General features: G+C 45.5%; 1 protein-coding gene across 1 annotated transcript in view; it reads left to right on the top strand.

Annotated features, from left to right (window-relative positions):
• The window catches only part of ngfr (nerve growth factor receptor), a 73,904-nt gene that overhangs the window by 22,838 nt on the left and 37,628 nt on the right, over positions 1-13,438 (top strand). The gene's annotated exons all lie outside the window — the stretch shown is intronic.

Below are 13,438 nucleotides of genomic sequence, written 5' to 3'. Positions count from 1 at the left end.
AGTTGTTGTTAAAAGTGGGAAAATTGTGAATAAAAAACTGCTTTCTTTTTTTTTTTACCCAAGAGAGCATTTCTCTTGGAAGTCCTCCAGTGTGTGTCTCCCTCTTTCCATATGAATCAACATATCCAAATTCTGTACAAATTGACATCCACTTTTGCCTTCTTTTTTTAAAGCAGCACATTTCCTTGTTTTTGTTAAAAGGTAAAGGTAAAGGTTTCCCCTGACGTTAAGTCCAGTCATGTCTGACTCTGGGGGTTGGTGCTCATCTCTATTTCTAAGCCGAAGAGCTGGCGTTGTCCATAGACACCTCCAAGGTCATGTGGCCGGCATGACTGCATGGAGCGCTGTTTTTGTTTAGTGATACATAAAGTGACTTTCCAATGAAGTTTTGTTCCTTCCCAGTTTGCTGGCAGATTTCCCCTCACAAATAATAATAATAATAATAATAATAATAATAATAATAATAATAATTATTATTATTATTATTATTATTATTATTATTATTATTATTATTATTATTTTATTATGACACAGCAAACAAGATAGATATGCTGGATTTCATATCACAAAATCACAAGTCGAACACTTCCCAAGTGTCTACGACTGTGTGATGTATTTTCGGATGATGCGTGCAGATCCCAGCAGGGTAGCCTTTTGCAGCTGGCAGATCGTAATTTTGTCAATGTCTATTGTTTCCAAATGCCGGTTGAGATCTTTTGGCACGGCACCCAATGTGCCCATCACCACTGGGACCACCTGCACTGGTTTCTGCCAGAATCTTTGAAGTTCAATCTTGAGGTCCTGATAGCGGCTGAGTTTTTCCTGTTGTTTTTCGTCAATGCGACTGTCACCTGGGATGGTGTCACGACCCAGGCTGCAGAGCACCAATAACCATACACAGAGGCCAAAATCTATCTAATATCTTTATTAAGGAAATATATAAAGTTAATAAAAACAAGTATAGGAAATAGTCCAGAAGTAGACCTTTCAGGAAAGGTCAAAATTAGTCCAAAAAAGCAATGTCCAATATGAAATATTAAGGTCCAAAGTTGTAATCCAATAACCGAAACACTCACTTGCCAAGCAAGTGAGGGGAGATGACAAGGCCCTTTAGTCCATGAACTTGAGCAAGGCTAGGAAATAACTTGATTCTTGGCACACAAAGCTTGATTCAAGGCAACAAGGAAACGAGGAGCAAGAACAAGATCCGTGGTAATTACTTGGCGAGGTCCGGAAAACAAGGCAAGATCCGGGGAGAAAACAAGGCTGAGAACGAAGGCTTGGAACAGGAACAAAGGCTTGAAAGCAGGAGTAGCTGTCCACACACGCTGCTCCGGTAGCTGACGAATTGACTCCGCAAGATTCCTTCGGGAGCAAGGAACCTAAATAGGCCTCGTTTTCCCACCAGAGAACACTTCTCTGGGGAATCAGAAACGAAAGTCAATCTCTGTGTCCAGATGTATGACTCCCTAAAATTTCTCATGGCAGCAGGCTTAATCATCTGAATGCTTTGCTGCAATTCTCAAGCTCCTGCGATTAGCTTGTTGCACTCCTTTTTGCTGGAGATAATAATTACGGCGCGAAAAAGGGGGAGAACTCGACTCAGGGCTTGTTTGGCAGATTTCTGGAAGACAAGCCTCCTGCAGGTGCAAAGACTCAATTTCTGGCTGGGATAGTTCCTTTTCTGGCTGAAATGGTGGAAAACCCAAGTTTTCCTCTTCATCATTCACAACAGCACTAGGAACGGGACTACATGGCCCATGAGTCATCACACTATCCCCCTCCTCAAGCCCCCTCTCAAACTGGGACTCTCTCCCCGAGGCGCGAGGCCGCGGCTTGGCGGGATAGGTCAGATGGAAGCGGCGGGTTAAATCGGGGGCATGGACTGTGGAAGCGTCTTCCCAAGAACGTTCCTCGGGGCCAAAACCCAACCAGTCAATGAGATATTGTAGGCGGCGGCGGTGAAAGCGAGAATCCAAAATGTCCTGAACCTCGAATTCCTCCTCCCCATCCACCAAAACAGGAGTGGGGGCCGGCCGGTCTGCATCAGGGCGCACACCTTCCGCCGGAAGGAGCAGAGAGCGATGAAACACTGGATGAATGCGCATAGAGCGCGGAAGTTGGAGTTTGAAAGTCACGGGGTTAAGTTGCGCCACCACTGGGTAGGGCCCAATGAAACGGGCATCTAATTTCCGGCAAGGGCGATGGGAGGGCAAAAAGCGAGTGGACAGAAGAACCCGGTCTCCTACCTTGATTTCGGGGCCCGGCTGGCGATGTTTGTCAGCGTGGCGTTTATAGTCCTCCTTGGCTTGGTCCAGTTGCTGGAGCAAAAGTTGTTGCACCGCTGTGAGTTCCTGCAGCCAGTCCTCTGCTGCGGGAACTTCTGAGGTTTCAATGACAGGAGGAAAGAAACGTGGATGGAAGCCGTAGTTTGCAAAGAACGGGGTTTCTTTAGTTGAAGCCTGGACCCCATTGTTGTAGGCAAACTCTGACAGCGGTAACAGGGAAACCCAATTGTCCTGCTGGTAGTTCACATAACAGCGAAGGTATTGTTCCAAAGTGGCATTGGTGCGCTCAGTTTGCCCATCCGTTTGGGGATGGTGAGCCGAAGATAAACGAGAGTCTATGCCCAATAGTTTTTGTAGTGCTTTCCAGAACCGAGAGGTGAATTGGGACCCACGGTCTGTGACCAAACTCTTGGGCAATCCATGTAATCTGAAAACATGTTGAAGGAATAGATCTGCAGTCCCTTTGGCCGTGGGAAGGCCATCACAGGGAATGAAATGGGCTAACTTGGTAAAAAGGTCCACCACCACTAGGATCGTGGTGAATCCACAGGAAGGTGGTAGATCAGTGATAAAATCCGCAGAGATTATTTCCCATGGGTGGGATGGGGTAGGGAGGGGATGCAGAAGCCCTGAGGGTCTTTCCCTTCTTGTCTTGGAGCGCTGGCATACTGGGAAGGTGTTGACATATTTCTCCACATCCTTGCGGATCTTGGGCCACCAGAAGTCTCTTAGGATCAAATGCATGGTTTTGAATAGTCCGAAATGCCCTGCTGGCTTGCAGTCATGACACAGACGAAGTGCTTTTTCCCTGCCCGGTCCTGGGGGGATGTAAACATGATTTCTATAGCAAAGTAGCCCATCCTTGAGCGAAAAGGGAAAACGTAGCCCTTGGCGAAGTTGGTCTTGTGCCCAAGCATCTGCTTGCTGACTAGCCCTGATTTCCTGAGCACAAAGGGGCCCTGGAGTAGAGGGAGTTGATTCAATGGGAGTGGATTTGGTGTTTCCCACTGTGAGCGTGGCAAAGTTCTCGGGTTGTAGCAGCTGGGACTCAAAGGTCTCCTTGCGCCCTGCAGCGTATTCCGGTTTCCGTGACAGGGCATCTGCTTGCTTGGTCTGGGCTGGGGTTACATAATGAATTTGGAAGTTAAAACGTTCAAAGAATAAAGCCCAGCGTTGTTGCCTCTGATTTAGCTTGCGGGCAGTTCTTAGATGCTCTAGATTCCGATGATCAGTATGGACTTCAATGGGATATTTGGCCCCTTCTAACCAATGTCTCCAAGTTTCAAAGGCTGCCTTTATGGCCAAAAGTTCTTTTTCCCAAATAGTGTAATTTCTCTCTGGTGCAGTCAATTGACGGGAATAAAAGGCACAAGGATGGAGATGATCTCCCACTGGTTGTAGGAGTACAGCCCCAATCGCCACATCGGAGGCGTCCGCCTGCACGACAAAAGGGGTTTCAGGATCTGGATGCTGAAGGATTGGCTGGGACGTGAATAATTTCTTTAGTTGCTGGAAACCTTTCTCTGCTTGATCTGTCCAGCGGAAAGGCTGTTTCCCACGGATGCAGCTGGTGATTGGGTCAGACCAGCGGGCAAAGTCTGGAATGAACTTGCGGTAGTAGTTCGCGAACCCCAAGAATCGTTGCACCTCTTTCTTGTTGGTTGGCGCCCGCCATTCCAATACTGCTGTGACCTTTGCCGGGTCCATGGTGAGCCCTAGTGGCGAGACACGATATCCCAGGAAATCTACCTCTTGTAGATCAAAAGCGCATTTTTCCAACTTGGCATAAAGTCCGTGGTCCCGCAATCGTTGTAACACCATTCTGACGTGATTCTCATGTTCTGATTGTGATCTAGAAAACACCAAAAAATCGTCCAGGTAGATAATCAGGAACCGATCTAGATAATCCTGAAAGATATCGTTGACAAAATGCTGGAACGTTGCGGGAGCTCCACATAAACCGAAATTCATAACCAGGGTTTCGAATAAACCGAATTTTGTCTGGAAGGCAGTCTTCCACTCGTCCCCTTCCCTGATGCGAACTAGATTATAAGCTCCTCGAAGATCCAGTTTGGTGTAAACTTTAGCCCCTCGAAGCCGGTCTAAGAGGTCTGAGATCAAAGGCAGGGGATACCGGTTTCGTTTAGTGATATTGTTCAATGCTCTATAGTCCACCACCAAGCGTAGGTCCCCTGACTTCTTTTTCACAAACATCACTGGGGAAGCGGCTGGGGATTGAGAGGGTCTGATAAACCCCTTGCGGAGGTTTGTCTCTAAGAACTCCCTGAGAGCTTCTTGCTCTGGTTCAGTCAGGGAGTAGAGGTGTCCTCGCGGAATCGGGGCCCCCTCCACCAAGTCAATGGCACAGTCATAAGGTCTATGTGGGGGTAGTCTCTCGGCTTCTTTTTCATTGAATACATCCCAATATTCTGAGTACTTCTTGGGCAAGGTGATGATGGGTTCAGCGTCTGTGGCATGGCATACCTTGGCTACAAGGCAATGGTTTTGGCAATATTTTGAAGCAAACTGCAGTTCTCTGTTGGACCAGGAGATGCTTGGGTCGTGGAGTGTCAGCCATGGAATTCCCAAAATCACAGGGAAGTGGGGAACCTCGGTAACAAAGAAGGAAATCTCTTCCATGTGTTCCCTTATCCACATTCTGGTGGGTTCCGACCACTGGCTTACTGGACCTGTCTTGAGGGGGCGGCCATCGATGGCTTGCACCACACGGGCGTTCTTGAAGTCGTGATATTGTAATCCCAGAGATTCGGCATACTCTCTGTCAATGAAGTTGTTTGTGGCTCCTGAGTCTATCATGGCATGGACCATGACGGGTCCTTTTTTTACTGACCACAAGGTGACCACTAGAAGAAATAGGACCCCGGTTGGCGGCTCTTGAGTGGGTTTTTTGACCGGGTTGGCGAGCCTCTCTACGCCCGGTCGCTGGCTTCCCCCGCCGGCTGTGCGCCAGCCGCCTCAGACGTCTTCGTCTCCGTGGAGGACGCCGCCGCCAGACGAGCGGCGGGCTTCCCTTTGGCTGGACACTCTCTGGCAAAGTGGCCCCCGTTTCCGCAGTACCAACAGAGATTTAGGCGTTGGCGACGGGCCTTCTCGGCGGCATCTAATCTGGGACGCACATTGCCCAACTGCATCGGCACCTCCTCGCTTCCTCTGGGGTATGGGGCTGGTGGCGGGGGTCTCCACACTGGGCGCGGCTGGACGCCGGTGGGAGCGGGAGGTCTCGCTCCGGTCCTACCGCTCTGGCCTCGGATCCATTGTCTTCTGTTGGCAATCATGACTTCAGCTCGTAAACATTGATCAATGAGTGCTTCAAGAGAGTGTGGAGGATCCACCTTGGAGATTTACTCCAGCATCTCGATGTTGAGACCCTCCCGAAATTGTCCTCTGAGGGCTATATCGTTCCATCCGGTGTTATGGGCCAGCACTCGGAACTCGGCTATGTACTGGGACATGGGTCTGTCCCCTTGGGAGAGGCGCCGGAGTTTGTGGCCGGCTGCCTCCAAATTGTCCTCAATCCCCCAAGTCGCCTTAATGTGATCCAAGAATTGTTGCGCTGATCTTAGATGTGGGGAGTCTTGGTCGAACAGTGCCGTCGCCCAGTTGGCCGCTGGCCCGTCTAGGAGACTGTAGATCCACGCCACCTTGATGTCTTCTTGGGGAAACTCGGCATTACGGGCCTCTAGATAAGCCTGGCATTGGCGACGGAAAACATGAACCTTAGAAGCTTCTCCAGTAAACTTGGTTGGCAGCGCCAGGGCCGGGAGACGGATTCCGCATTCCTTCAATCCCCTTATTTCTCCCTCCTGCGCATTGAGCTTATCACGGATGCGGTCCACTTCATCCTTGTCGATGGTGTAACTGAGTGGTTGGCCCCCCGGTCCGGCTCCGGTAGACATTCTGGCCTAGGTTAATTGGTGCTTAGGGTGGCGGAGTCAAACTGTCACGACCCAGGCTGCAGAGCACCAATAACCATACACAGAGGCCAGAATCTATCTAATATCTTTATTAAGGAAATATATAAAGTTAATAAAAACAAGTATAGGAAATAGTCCAGAAGTAGACCTTTCAGGAAAGGTCAAAATTAGTCCAAAAAAGCAATGTCCAATATGAAATATTAAGGTCCAAAGTTGTAATCCAATAACCGAAACACTCACTTGCCAAGCAAGTGAGGGGAGATGACAAGGTCCTTTAGTCCATGAACTTGAGCAAGGCTAGGAAATAACTTGATTCTTGGCACACAAAGCTTGATTCAAGGCAACAAGGAAACGAGGAGCAAGAACAAGATCCGTGGTAATTACTTGGCGAGGTCCGGAAAACAAGGCAAGATCCGGGGAGAAAACAAGGCTGAGAACGAAGGCTTGGAACAGGAACAAAGGCTTGAAAGCAGGAGTAGCTGTCCACACACGCTGCTCCGGTAGCTGACGAATTGACTCCGCAAGATTCCTTCGGGAGCAAGGAACCTAAATAGGCCTCGTTTTCCCACCAGAGAACACTTCTCTGGGGAATCAGAAACGAAAGTCAATCTCTGTGTCCAGATGTATGACTCCCTAAAATTTCTCATGGCAGCAGGCTTAATCATCTGAATGCTTTGCTGCAATTCTCAAGCTCCTGCGATTAGCTTGTTGCACTCCTTTTTGCTGGAGATAATAATTACGGCGCGAAAAAGGGGGAGAACTCGACTCAGGGCTTGTTTGGCAGATTTCTGGAAGACAAGCCTCCTGCAGGTGCAAAGGCTCAATTTCTGGCTGGGATAGTTCCTTTTCTGGCTGAAATGGTGGAAAACCCAAGTTTTCCTCTTCATCATTCACAACAGCACTAGGAACGGGACTACATGGCCCATGAGTCATCACAGATGGTGACATCAATGATCCAAACCTTGTTCTTTTCCACAACTGTGATGTCTGGTGTGTTGTGTTCCAGAACTTTGTCAGTCTGGATTCGGAAGTCCCACAGTATTTTTGCGTGCTCATTTTCCAATACTTTTGCAGGTTTGTGATCCCACCAGTTCTTTGCTGCTGGCAAGTGGTACTTGAGGCATAAGTTCCAATGAATCATTTGGGCCACATAGTTGTGCCTCTGTTTGTAGTCTGTCTGTGCAATTTTCTTACAGCAGCTGAGGATATGATCAATGGTTTCGTCAGTTTCCTTGCACAGTCTGCATTTTGGGTCATCAGCTGATTTTTCGATCTTGGCCTTAATTGCATTTGTTCTGATGGCTTGCTCCTGGGCTGCAAGGATCAGGCCTTCTGTCTCCTTCTTCAGGGTCCCATTCATGAGCCAGAACCAGGTCGTCGTCGTCTTCTTCTTCTTCTTCTTCTTCTTCTTCTTCTTCTTCTTCTTCTTCTTATTATTATTATTATTATTATTATTATTTTATTTCTTACCCACCTCTCCTTGTGGTTCAAGGACGGTTACCATATAAATGACAGGTCATTGCCATACTTTCTGGCAAAAAGTAAAATGGCATACTCTAATCCCCAAATTAACTAAAATCATGACTAAGGACCTTATCACATTAACCTATGGATTTGCCACCCATCATGGCAAATCCATGGGGGTCTGGTAGGGGGCTTGGGGAACCCATCGCCCCATGCCCTGACTCACCCTTGGCCCCATCCCATGGCTTCCCGCCACCTGGCTTCCTCCCATTGTTGCGAATGCAACATGGGAAGCCCCCCTGTGTGGTTACACCACTTTGTCTCCCCTTTGGCCATGGAGCCCCATCAGAAGTAGATGTACGTCATGGGATGGGCTCTGTGGCTAAAGGGGAAAGGAACCAGGGTACGACGGGCAAATTAGCCTGGATGATGAGGTCACAAGGCTGAATCTACACTGGGACAATGTGGTTCAAACTGCATTATGGAGCACTGCAGATCAGCCAGGACCAGTTGAGTAACTGGTCATATTTAATGCTAGTTTGCTAATTTGGGGTGCTCAATTAGGATCTTCTTAATCTAAAATATAAGTGAGCCTGCTATATATGCTATAGCTAAGATTGGGCTTTGATGTTCAGAACTTGGGAAGCTTACTTATTTGGGCAACAGCTCCCAGGTTCCAGTTGCCATGCTGGCTGAAGGATCCTGGGAGTTATAGCCCCAAAAGTTATTTTTCCAAGCTCTAGTAATAATACCAGTGTGCCTGGCTGATACAGACAGTGGCTCCCAAACCTTCAAAAGCATGGTAATTTAGAAATGAGAAAAGCTGGCTTGCTTGGGGAGATCTCAGGTCTGTTCCGCTCCTTGCAACACTGGTTGAAAATAACTAAAAATAACCTTCCCATGCAAAATCAATGGCTGCTACTTAACCTCAGCAGAGAATGGCAGCAGAGATACTGGGTATCGAATACCAGGCTGATAATCTGACCTTGGAAGAGTTGCTGTATTGGCATTTGGCAGGGCAGAGGAAAAAGGAAGGAGAAGCAATTCTGCTTTTATTTTAAGAAAACCTGCAAACTTTGGAAGTGCAAGCTCATATAAACGCTTTGAACCCAATGGACTGTCTACGCAGGTCTGTGGCAATTTACCTGCATCTTGTGTACAATATATCCTGCAATCCATTTTTCTATAATTATTTCTTCTATACTCAGATAAGCTGGCAGAAATGTATGCTGCGCGCGCGCGCGCACACACACACACACACACACACACAAAGAAAGAAAGATGGCAGCAGCCACAGGGGGGTTTCAGTTGAAAGCTGACTCCGGATAGGGGGAAATCAATAAAGAGAACTCAGCAAAGAGCCCAGAGAGACAAAAACCAACTTTCAGATGAGTCAGTTCCCAAAATACCAAACCAGGGCTGATGGTTGCATCTGAAACATAATAATCAGGACAGAGTGCCTGAACATAACCCCAGTATCTTGTCCTTTTTCCTATGCCAACTTCCTTTACATTTTGGGATTTACTAGCACTAAAGTTAGCACTCCCGGGGTTAGGTTTCCCATGATTTCTATTATGTTGGCTTATACACAAACTTTGCCATGTCCCAGATTCACACCTTTAATCTTTTCTGCAATCCAAGATGGTTCTTTTTTCTTTTCTTTTTTTTAAATCTTCTTGTGCTCACATTTTTATTTGATATTTTTATTGGGAGGTGGTTTAACGCTTCAATTATAATTTTGTTGTTTTATATTCATGTTATTGCTGTCTGCCCAGGGCACTAATTTTAAGAGTAGAGGTAGCAGATACATTTAACAAAAAAAAAAAATACACAAGACAGAAACAGCGTATTTGATGTTTCAGAAGCACATCATAAGCATCGACCTACTGTAACTTCAGACCCTGCAGGTGTGTTGGATTGCAGTTCTCATCAGGCTCAGATGGAATGGTTCATAGTCAGGGATGATGGGGCTTTTAATCTGGAGAGCAGCAGATTGGACAATGCTGGCATACACTAATTCAAGTCTCTTTACAACAATCTTGTATAGAAAGGCCAAAGTATTATGGATAACTAGAACTGAAAGAAGAGCATCTTGCCTAATATTGTATGATTAGATGTTGGTATGAGGTCAGATTTAAACTGGGCGCATGCTGGTTCATAGATTATATGCTAACCAACTCCCTCCTCTTTACTTGCTTGATCAAGAAAAGCTTCATTTCTTTATTTTGATTTTTGTAGGAAGGCTGCAAGGTTTCTCCCCTCTCTCAGCATTTCCATCCCATAGTAGCCACACAGAGGAAGCTGTTGGGCTTTTCTCTAAATCTACATTTGGTTTTACAGCTTATAGTATATTATTGCATCTGCTCCAGTTCTATGGGAATTCTAAGGCTGACCTTTTGTCAGGAAAATAGTTGCACATCTGGATTGCTCACTGGAATGGCTGTAAGAGGAACAGCTGTGAAACCAAGGATGCATCTACACTGTAAAATGAATGCAGTTTGAAACCACTTTAACCGCTGTGGCTCTGTCCTATGGAATTTTGGGATTTATAGTTTGGTGAGTCATCGTCACTCTTCGGCAAATTAAGGTAAAGACCTTGAACGACAACTCCCATGATTCCATAGCATTGAGTCTTGGCAGTTAAAGTAGTGTCAAACTGCATTCATTCTGCAGCAGTGGTTCTCAGACATCTCCTTAGATGTTTTGGCCTTCAGCTCCCAGAAATCCTAACAGCTGGTAAACTGGTTGGGATTTCTGAGAGTTGTAGGCCAAAACACCTGGGGACTCACAGGTTGAGAACCACTGTTCTACAGTGTATCCACCTCAAGAGTGAATTTCCCATCCATGTGGGAATGGCTCTACTAGTTGCCCCCCACCCCTGGCAAAAACATAGTCAAGTTCATCAGGGGAACAGATGGTGATTAGTTTAAGCATTCATGGGGCTGGCCCTATCATTTTGCAGAATGAGATGGTTGCTTTGGGTGGTGGATGATGGATTGGGGCAACGTGAAGGTGCTAAAGGAGTGGTTCTCAACCTATGGGTCCCCAGATATTTTGGCCTTCAACACCCAAAAATGCTAACAGCTGGTAAAACTGGCTGAGATTTCTGGGACTTGTAGGCCAAAATGCCTGGGGACCCACAGGTTGAGAACCATGTGCTAAAGGAGAGAGCCAAGTGTGCCTTGTTGCCTCTTCTGATAGCCAAGTTGACTTTTATACATGGCTGTTTTTGAGAGTGGGATCACTTTGTTCCATGACACAGGTAAACTTGATATTGATCTGACCCTGTGATACTGAAGCTTCATGACCAGATATTGGAAAAAGTTTTGGATTACAAGTCCTTGATCCTTGGTCATGTTGGCTGGGAGTTGTAGCCCAAAAAAGGAACTTTTTCAAGTTTAGGACTATAACATTTCCCACCCTAGTTTTTATATAGTGCTAGACTAAAAGACAGGTATCTTCTCATGCCCTCATTGAGCAGATGAAACCCACCTGGGGGAACAAGAGCGGCTACTGGGGTTATAAGTGGTCATGAATGAGACCACCTGCACTATTCAAACCACACATACCTCATTCTGTGCTAAAGTTAATGAGATTGACATGGACGTCTGGCTTCTGTTCTGGGGAAACATTTCCTTCTACTAAGCCCAGCCTTAGAGTCTAAGAAGTTATTGGAGGAGACGTTTCCTTTCTCGTCTGGGATATCTATTTGGGAAGATGCACTGCTTCCTAGGAGCAGATTTACGATTCGTCTACCGCATTGAAACTACCACAGTCTGGGATGTGTGTCTGAATCTGCTAAGCTGCCTGTGGGTGATTGTGGGGATAAACACACATGTTCGTGCTTTATGTTACTTTGCATAAATCTGACCTCAGTGATATTTCCTTCTAGTGAATCTCTGCTGCTCCCAATATGCCCTCAATACTGGTTTGGTAAACTAGAGTCTTTGGCTTGGATGATCATTGCCAGAAAAAGAATGTTGTGTTAAAACATTCTGACCCCCATTAATCTAGATAAAAATATAAGTAAATAAATTAGTCTGAAATTTCCTTTTTGTATAGTCAAAACCATAAAGAAGAAGATGGGATGAACACAGAAAAGAAAAGGAAACATTAATGGTTCAAATAAAAAAAATCTAAAATCCACAGCCAGGCAATAACTTTTATTGGGACATAACGATGGTGAGGCTGAAAATAACAATCTTTCAGAGTTTCTTCTAAGGAGCAAAGCAAATTATTAATACTCTCAAATAGATCAGTCCTAGCTCTGTCCACTCAGATGTAAACTTCCACCGAATTCTGCTACCTCAACCAGGTTGTTGCATAGAGACCACATCTGTACTGCCATATATTGCAGTTTGAAATTGCATTAGATGGGCATTGTAGAAGCATATAATGCAGTTCAATGTGAGGCCAAAATTATATATGTAAGGCATTGAATTTTGCCATTTCTTATGTTGTAAACCGCTTTGAGTCCCACCCAGGGGTGAGAAAAGCGGTATAGAAATGCAGATAATAATAATAATAAATAAATAAATTACAGCTTTAGGATATATTTATGGATGGATATACACTGTAGATTTAATGCAGTTTGACACCACTTTAGCCATTATTCCTCAATGCTATGGAATCATTGGAGTTATAGGAGCCCCCTTGTGCTGGCAGGACTGCTGACCTGAAGGTTGGGTTGCTGACTGGAAGGTTGCCGGTTTGAATCCGGGTAGAGCGTGGATGAGCTCCCTCTGTCAGCTTTAGCTCCCTATGTGAGGACATGAGAGAAGGCACCCACAAGGTAAAACATCAAAGCATCGGGGCGTCCCCTGGGCAACGTCCTTGCAGATGGCCAATTCCCTCACACGAGATGGCCAATTCTCTCACATTCGTTTTTCAAGTTGCTCCTGCCATGAAAAAAAAATTGGAGTTACAGTTTTACTAGGCTTTTAAGCCTTCTCTGCCAAAGAGTTCTGATCCTATACCAAAATACAACTCCCAGGATTTCATACCATTGAGCCATGTCAGTTAAAATCGGAGTCAAATTGCATTAATTCTACAGTCTAGATGTACCAGTTGTTCACCTGGTTTTCATTTTTTGTTACTTCAAAAAAATATCTTTGGATTGATTAAAAATGGTATAAAATGTATTGAAAAATCCAGTTAGATTGCATAGAAATTGTGAGAGCAGACGCTATAAGTGAAATGGAATGGTCATGTTTGCAGAAAGGAGAAGGGAAGTGGCCAAAAAGAGAAAAGAGACAGCTGGAAAAAGTCTAGAGAAAGGGGAAACTTGGACATGGGTTTCTTTTGCTAAAAATAATGGTGTACCGGACATAGCTGTTTTGCAATTTTGCTTAAAATTGTGCAATGCCTAGCTTTTTATTGGCTGCCAATAGTGATTTAATTTCACATTTCTTGATATTTTTGATTAGATTTGTTTTCTTGTCTGTATATATAGAAGTGTCTTGTTCAGGGCGAGTGGCGGGAGAGACTACTTTCGGTACATGCTTTCAGTAAAAGAGTGGGGGCTTCTAAAACTTATCGGAATGGATGTAATTTGACAAAATGCACATTAGAAATAATTAACAGTTATCTATATTCAAAGATATAAATAGGTGTATAGTGTCTAGATCCAGGGAAGTCATGCTACCCCTCTATTCTGCCTTGGTCAGACCACATCCGGAATACTGTATCCAATTCTGGGCAACGCAATCAAAGGGAGATGTTGACAAACTGGAATGTGTCCAGAGGAGGGCA

This window comes from Anolis carolinensis, chromosome 6 (assembly GCF_035594765.1).
Source record: "Anolis carolinensis isolate JA03-04 chromosome 6, rAnoCar3.1.pri, whole genome shotgun sequence".
NCBI classification, from domain to species: Eukaryota; Metazoa; Chordata; class Lepidosauria; order Squamata; family Dactyloidae; genus Anolis; species Anolis carolinensis.
This window is presented reverse-complemented; position numbering and strand designations above follow the sequence as displayed.